The sequence below is a fragment of the Ambystoma mexicanum genome, chromosome 1p, assembly GCF_040938575.1.
Source record: "Ambystoma mexicanum isolate Mex_15411 chromosome 1p, UKY_AmexF1_1, whole genome shotgun sequence".
Lineage (NCBI taxonomy): Eukaryota > Metazoa > Chordata > Amphibia > Caudata > Ambystomatidae > Ambystoma > Ambystoma mexicanum.
The window spans coordinates 546443653-546452523 of record NC_090921.1 but is presented as its reverse complement, the minus strand read 5'-3'; positions in this window follow the sequence as shown (position 1 = coordinate 546452523).

Below are 8871 nucleotides of genomic sequence, written 5' to 3'. Positions count from 1 at the left end.
GCTAATCCAGAAGAAACACAATAGGAGTGGTGTACCGTAGCATATTCTGCTAATCCGGAAGAAACACAACAAGAGTGGTGTACCGTAGCATATTCTGCTACTTTAGAAGAAACACAACAAGCATATTATGTAAATTCAAAAGAAACACAACAGGAGTGGTGTACTATAGCCATTTCTGCTAATCCAGAATAAACACAACAGGAGTGGTGTACCGTATCATATTCTGCTAATCCAGAAGAAACACAACAGGAGTGGTGTACCGTAGCATATTCTGCTAATCCGGAAGAAACACAACAAGCGTGGTGTACCATAGCATATTCTGCTACTTTAGAAGAAACACAACAGGAGTGGTGTACCGTAGCATATTCTGCCAATTCAGAAGAAACAGAACATCAGTGGTGTACCGTAGCATATTCTGCTAATCCGGAAGAAACACAAGAGTGGTGTACCATAGCATATTCTGCTAATTTAGAAGAAACAGAACAGGAGTGGTGTACCTTAGCATATTCTGCTAATTCAGAAGAAACAGAACAGGAGTGGTGTATCAAAGCATATTCTGCTAATTCAGAAGAAACACAACAGGAGAGGTGTACCGTAGCATATTCTGCTAAATCAGAAGAAACAGAACAGGAGGATAATTCAGAAGAAACAGAACAGATTGGTGAACTATAGCATATTTTGCTAGTTCAGAAGAAACACAACAGGCATGATTTACTGTAGCAAATTCTGCTAATTCAGAAGAAACACAACAGGAGTGGTGTACAGTAGCATATTCTGCTAATTAAGAAGACACACAACAGGAGTGGTGTATCGTAGCATATTCTGCTAATCCAGATGAAACACAACAGGAGTGGTGTACCGTAGCATATTCTGCTACTTCAGAAGAAATACAACAGGAGTGCTGTACCGTAGCACATTCTGCTAATCCAGAGGAAACACAACAGGAGTGGTGTACCGTAGCATATTCTTCTGATTCAGAAGAAACAGAACAGGAGTGGTGTACCAAAGCATATTCTGCTAATTCGGAAGAAACAGAACAGGAGTGGTGTACCAATGCATATTCTGCTAATCCAGAAGAAACACAACAGGAGTGGTGCATCGTAGCGTATTCTGCTAATCCAGACAAAACACAACAGGAGTGGTGTACCGTAGCATATTCTGCTACTTCAGAAGAAACACAACAGGAATGGTGTACCGTAGCATATTCTGCTGATTCAGAAGAAACACAACAGGAGTGGTGTACCAAAGCATATTCTGCTAATTCAGAAGAAACAGAACAGGAGTGGTGTACCAAAGCATATTCTGCTAAATCAGAGAGAGGTGTACTGTATCATATTCTGCTAATCCAGAAGAAACACAACAGGAGTGGTGTATCGTAGCATATTCTGCTAATCCAGAGGAAACACAACAGGAGCGGTGTACCGTAGCATATTCTGCTACTTCAGAAGAAACACAACAGGATTGGTGTACCATAGCACATTCTGCTAATCCAGAGGAAACACAACAGGAGTGGTGTACCGCAGCATATTCTGCTGGTTCAGAAGAAACAGAACAGGAGTGGTGTACCGTAGCATATTTTGCTAATTCAGAAGAAACACAACAGCAGTGGTGTACAGTAGCATATTCTGCTAATTCAGAAGAAACACAACAGGAGTGGTGTACCGTAGCATATTCTGCTAATTCGGACGATACAGAACAGGAGTGGTGTACCGTAGCATATTCTGCTACTTCAGAAGAAACAAAACAGGAGTGGTGTACCATAGCACATTCTGCTAATCCAGAGGAAACACAACAGGAGTGGTGTACCGTAGCATATTCTGCTAATTCAGAAGAAACAGAACAGGAGTGGTGTACCAAAACATATTCTGCTAATTCAGAAAGAGGTGTATCGTATCATATTCGGCTAATCCAGAAGAAACAGAAAAGGAAGGGTGCACTGTAGCATATTCTGCTAATTCAGAAGAAACACAACAGGAGTGGTGTACCGTAGCACATTCTAATTCAGAAGAAACACAACAGGAGTGGTGTACCAAAGCATATTCTGCTTATTCAGAAGAAACACAACAGGAGTTGTGTACTGTATCATATTCTGCTAATCCAGAAGAAACACAACAGGAGTGATGTACTGTAGCATATTCTGCTAATCTACAAGAAACACAACAGGAGTGGTGTACCAAAGTATATTCTGCTAATTCAGAAGAAACAGAACAGGAGTCGTGTACCAAAGCATATTCTGCTAAATCAGAGAGAGGTGTACTGTATCATATTCTGCTAATCCAGAAGAAACACAACAGGAGTGGTGTATCGTAGCATATTCTGCTAATCCAGAGGAAACACAACAGGAGTGGTGTACCGTAGCATATTCTGCTACTTCAGAAGAAACACAACAGGATTGGTGTTCAGTAGCATATTCTGCTAATTCAGAAGAAACACAACAGGAGTGGTGTACCGTAGCATATTCTGCTAATTCGGACAATACAGAACAGGAGTGGTGTACCGTAGCATATTCTGCTACTTCAGAAGAAACAAAACAGGAGTGGTGTACCGTAGCACATTCTGCTAATCCAGAGGAAACACAACAGGAGTGGTGTACCGTAGCATATTCTGCTGATTCAGAAGAAACAGAACAGGAGTGGTGTACCAAAACATATTCTGCTAATTCAGAAAGAGGTGTACCGTATCATATTCGGCTAATCCAGAAGAAACAGAAAAGGAAGGGTGCACTGTAGCATATTCTGCTAACTCAGAAGAAACACAACAGGAGTGGTGTACCGTAGCACATTCTAATTCAGAAGAAACACAACAGGAGTGGTGTACCAAAGCATATTCTGCCTATTCAGAAGAAACACAACAGGAGTCGTGTACTGTATCATATTCTGCTAATCCAGAAGAAACACAACAGGAGTGATGTACCGTAGCATATTCTGCTAATACAGAAGAAACACAACAGGAGTGGTGTACCGTAGCATATTCTGCTAAATCGGAAGAAACAGAACAGGAGTGGTGTACTGTAGCATATTCTGCTAATCCAGAAGAAACAGAACAGGAGTGGTGTACTTTAGCATATTCTGCTAATCCGGAAGACACACAACAGGAGTGGTGTACCGTAGCATATTCTGCTAAATCGGAAGAAACAGAACAGGAGTGGTGTACTGTAGCATATTCTGCTAATCCAGAAGAAACAGAACAGGAGTGGTGTACCATAGCATATTCTGCTAATCCAGAAGACACACAACAGGAATGGTGTACCGTAGCATATGCTGCTAATTCAGAAGAAACAGAACAGGAGTGGTGTACCATAGCATATTCTGCTAATTCAGAAGAAACAGAACATCAGTGGTGTACCGTAGCATATTCTGCTAATTCAGGAGAAACAGAACAGGAGTGGTGTACCGTATCATATTCTGCTAATCCAGAAGAAACACAATAGGAGTGGTGTACTGTAGCATATTCTGCTAATCCGGAAGAAACACAACAAGAGTGGTGTACCGTAGCATATTTTGCTACTTTAGAAGAAACACAACAGGAGTGGTGTACCGTAGCATATTCTGCTAATTCAGAAGAAACAGAACAGGAGTGGTGTACCGTAGCATATTCTGCTAATTCAGAAGAAACAGAACAGGAGTGGTGTACCATAGCATATTCTGCTAATTCAGAAGAAACAGAACAGGAGTGGTGTACCAAAGCATATTCTGCTAATTCAGAAGAAACACAACAGGAGAGGTGTACTGTAGCATATTCTGCTAAATCAGAAGAAACAGAACAGGAGGATAATTCAGAAGAAACAGAACAGATTGTGAACTATAGCATATTTTTGCTAGTTCAGAAGAAACACAACAGGCATGATGTACTGTGGCATATTCTGCTAATCCAGAAGAAACAGAACAGGAGTGGTGTATTGTAGCATATTCTGCTAATCCAGAAGAAACAGAACAGGAGTGGTGTACCGTAGCATATTCTACAGATTCAGAAGAAACAGAACAGGAGTGGTGTACCGTAGCATATTCTGCTAATCCACAAGAAACACAACAGGAGTGGTGTACCACAGCATATTCTGCTAATCCAGAAGAAACAGAACAGGAGTGGTGTAACATAGCATATTCTGCTAATTCAGAAGACACACAACAGGAGTGGTGTACCGTAGCATATGCTGCTAATTCAGAAGAAACACAACAGGAGTGGTGTACTGTAACATATTCTGCCGATTCCGAAGAAAAAGAACAGGAGTGGTGTACCATAGCATATTCTGCTAATTCAGAAGAAACAGAACATCAGTGGTGTACCGTAGCATATTCTGCTAATTCAAAAGAAACAGAACAGGAGTGGTGTACTAAAGCATATTCTGTAAATTCAAAACAAACACAACAGGAGTGGTGTACTATAGCCATTTCTGCTAATCCAGAAGAAACACAACAGGAGTGGTGTACCGTATCATATTCTGCTAATCCAGAAGAAACGCAATAGGAGTGGTGTACCATAGCATATTCTGCTAATCCGGAAGAAACACAACAAGAGTGGTGTACCTTAGCATATTCTGCTACTTTAGAAGAAACACAACAGGAGTGGTGTACCATAGCATATTCTGCTAATTCAGAAGAAACAGAACAGGAGTGGTGTACCGTAGCATATTCTGCTAATTCAGAAGAAACAGAACAGGAGTGGTGTACCAAAGCATATTCTGCTAATTCAGAAGAAACACAACAGGAGAGGTGTACTGTAGCATATTCTGCTAAATCAGAAGAAACAGAACAGGAGGATAATTCAGAAGAAACAGAACAGATTGTGAACTATAGCATATTTTTGCTAGTTCAGAAGAAACACAACAGGCATGATGTACTGTGGCATATTCTGCTAATCCAGAAGAAACAGAACATGAGTGGTGTATTGTAGCATATTCTGCTAATCCAGAAGAAACAGAAGAGGAGTGGTGTACAGTAGGATATTCTGCTAATTCAGAAGAAACACAACAGGGGTGGAGTACTGTAGCATATTCTGCTAATTAAGAAGAAACACAACAGGAGTGGTGTACCGTTGCATATTCTGCTAATTCAGAGAGAGGTGTACTGTATCATATTCTGCTAATCCAGAAGAAACACAACAGGAGTGGTGTATCATAGCATATTCTGCTAATCCAGAGGAAAAACAACAGGAGTGGTGTACCGTAGCATATTCTGCTGATTCAGAAGAAACAGAACAGGAGTGGTGTACCAAAGCATATTCTGCTAATTCAGAGAGAGGTGTACCGTATCATATTCTGCTAATCCAGAAGAAACAGAAGAGGAGTGGTGTATCGTAGCATATTCTGCTAATCCAGATGAAACACAACAGGAGTGGTTTACCGTAGCATATTCTGCAGATTCAGAAGAAACAGAACAGGAGTGGTGTATCAAAGCATATTCTGCTAATTCAGAAGAAACAGAACAGGAGTGGTGTACCAAAGCATATTCTGCTAATTCAGAGAGAGGTGTACTGTATCATATTCTGATAATCCAGAAGATACACAACAGGAGTGGTGTACCGTAGCATATTCTGCTACTTCAGAAGAAACACAACAGGATTGGTGTACCGTATCATATTCTGCTAATTCAGAAGAAACAGAACAGGAGTGGTGTACTAAAGCATATTCTGTAAATTCAGAAGAAACAGAACAGGAGTGGTGTACTGTAGCCATTTCTGCTAAATCAGAAAAAACACAACAGGAGAGGTATACCGTATCATGTTCTGCTAATCCAGAAGAAACAGGAGTGGTGTACAGTAACATATTCTGCTAATTCAGAAGAAACACAACAGGAGTTGTGTACCGTAGCATAGTCTGCTAATTCAGAAGAAACACAACAGGAGTCTTGTACCGTAGCATATTCTGCTAATCCAGAAGACACACAACAAGAGTGGTGTACCGGCCCATAGCATATTCTGCTAATTCAGAAGAAACAGAATATGAGTGGTGTACCATAGCATATTCTTCTAATCCAGAAGAAACAGAAAAAGAGTGGTGTACTGTAGCATATTCTGCTAATCCAGAAGACACACAACAGGAGAGGTGTACCGTAGCATATTCTGCTAATTCAGAAGAAACACAATAGGAGTGGTGTACCATAGCATATTCTGCTAATTCAGAAGAAACAGAACAGGAGTGGTGGACCGTAGCATATTCTGCTAAATCAGAAGAAAAACAACAGGAGTCGTGTACCGTATCATATTCTGCTAATCCATAATAAACACAACAGGAGTGGTGTACCGTAGCATATTCTGCAAATCCACAAGAAACACAACAGGAGTGGTGTACCACAGCATATTCTGCTAATCCAGAAGAAACAGAACAGGAGTGGTGTACCATAGCATATTCTGCTAATCCAGAAGACACACAACAGGAGTGGTGTACCGTAGCATATGCTGCTAATTCAGAAGAAACACAACAGGAGTTGTGTACTGTAACATATTCTGCCGATTCCAAAGAAACAGAACAGGAGTGGTGTACCATAGCATATTCTGCTAATTCAGAAGAAACAGAACATCAGTGGTGTACCGTAGCATATTCTGCTAATTCAGAAGAAACAGAACAGGAGTGGTGTACTAAAGCATATTCTGTAAATTCAAAAGAAACACAACAGGAGTGGTGTACTATAGCCATTTCTGCTAATCCAGAAGACACACAAGAGGAGTGGTGTACCGTATCATATTCTGCTAATCCAGAAGAAACACAATAGGAGTGGTGTACCGTAGCATAGTCTGCTAATCCGGAAGAAACACAACAAGAGTGGTGTACCGTAGCATATTCTGCTACTTTAGAAGAAACACAACAAGCATATTATGTAAATTCAAAAGAAACACAACAGGAGTGGTGTACTATAGCCATTTCTGCTAATCCAGAAAAAACACAACAGGAGTGGTGTACCGTATCATATTCTGCTAATCCAGAAGAAACACAACAGGAGTGGTGTACCGTAGCATATTCTGCTAATCCGGAAGAAACACAACAAGCGTGGTGTACCATAGCATATTCTGCTACTTTAGAAGAAACACAACAGGAGTGGTGTACCGTAGCATATTCTGCCAATTCAGAAGAAACAGAACATCAGTGGTGTACCGTAGCATATTCTGCTAATCCGGAAGAAACACAAGAGTGGTGTACCATAGCATATTCTGCTAATTTAGAAGAAACAGAACAGGAGTGGTGTACCTTAGCATATTCTGCTAATTCAGAAGAAACAGAACAGGAGTGGTGTATCAAAGCATATTCTGCTAATTCAGAAGAAACACAACAGGAGAGGTGTACCGTAGCATATTCTGCTAAATCAGAAGAAACAGAACAGGAGGATAATTCAGAAGAAACAGAACAGATTGGTGAACTATAGCATATTTTGCTAGTTCAGAAGAAACACAACAGGCATGATTTACTGTAGCAAATTCTGCTAATTCAGAAGAAACACAACAGGAGTGGTGTACAGTAGCATATTCTGCTAATTAAGAAGACACACAACAGGAGTGGTGTATCGCAGCATATTCTGCTAATCCAGATGAAACACAACAGGAGTGGTGTACCGTAGCATATTCTGCTACTTCAGAAGAAATACAACAGGAGTGCTGTACCGTAGCACATTCTGCTAATCCAGAGGAAACACAACAGGAGTGGTGTACCGTAGCATATTCTTCTGATTCAGAAGAAACAGAACAGGAGTGGTGTACCAAAGCATATTCTGCTAATTCGGAAGAAACAGAACAGGAGTGGTGTACCAATGCATATTCTGCTAATCCAGAAGAAACACAACAGGAGTGGTGCATCGTAGCGTATTCTGCTAATCCAGACAAAACACAACAGGAGTGGTGTACCGTAGCATATTCTGCTACTTCAGAAGAAACACAACAGGAATGGTGTACCGTAGCATATTCTGCTGATTCAGAAGAAACACAACAGGAGTGGTGTACCAAAGCATATTCTGCTAATTCAGAAGAAACAGAACAGGAGTGGTGTACCAAAGCATATTCTGCTAAATCAGAGAGAGGTGTACTGTATCATATTCTGCTAATCCAGAAGAAACACAACAGGAGTGGTGTATCGTAGCATATTCTGCTAATCCAGAGGAAACACAACAGGAGTGGTGTACCGCAGCATATTCTGCTGGTTCAGAAGAAACAGAACAGGAGTGGTGTACCGTAGCATATTCTGCTACTTCAGAAGAAACAAAACAGGAGTGGTGTACCATAGCACATTCTGCTAATCCAGAGGAAACACAACAGGAGTGGTGTACCGTAGCATATTCTGCTAATTCAGAAGAAACAGAACAGGAGTGGTGTACCAAAACATATTCTGCTAATTCAGAAAGAGGTGTATCGTATCATATTCGGCTAATCCAGAAGAAACAGAAAAGGAAGGGTGCACTGTAGCATATTCTGCTAATTCAGAAGAAACACAACAGGAGTGGTGTACCGTAGCACATTCTAATTCAGAAGAAACACAACAGGAGTGGTGTACCAAAGCATATTCTGCTTATTCAGAAGAAACACAACAGGAGTTGTGTACTGTATCATATTCTGCTAATCCAGAAGAAACACAACAGGAGTGATGTACTGTAGCATATTCTGCTAATCTACAAGAAACACAACAGGAGTGGTGTACCAAAGTATATTCTGCTAATTCAGAAGAAACAGAACAGGAGTCGTGTACCAAAGCATATTCTGCTAAATCAGAGAGAGGTGTACTGTATCATATTCTGCTAATCCAGAAGAAACACAACAGGAGTGGTGTATCGTAGCATATTCTGCTAATCCAGAGGAAACACAACAGGAGTGGTGTACCGTAGCATATTCTGCTACTTCAGAAGAAACACAACAGGATTGGTGTTCAGTAGCATATTCTGCTAATTCAGAAGA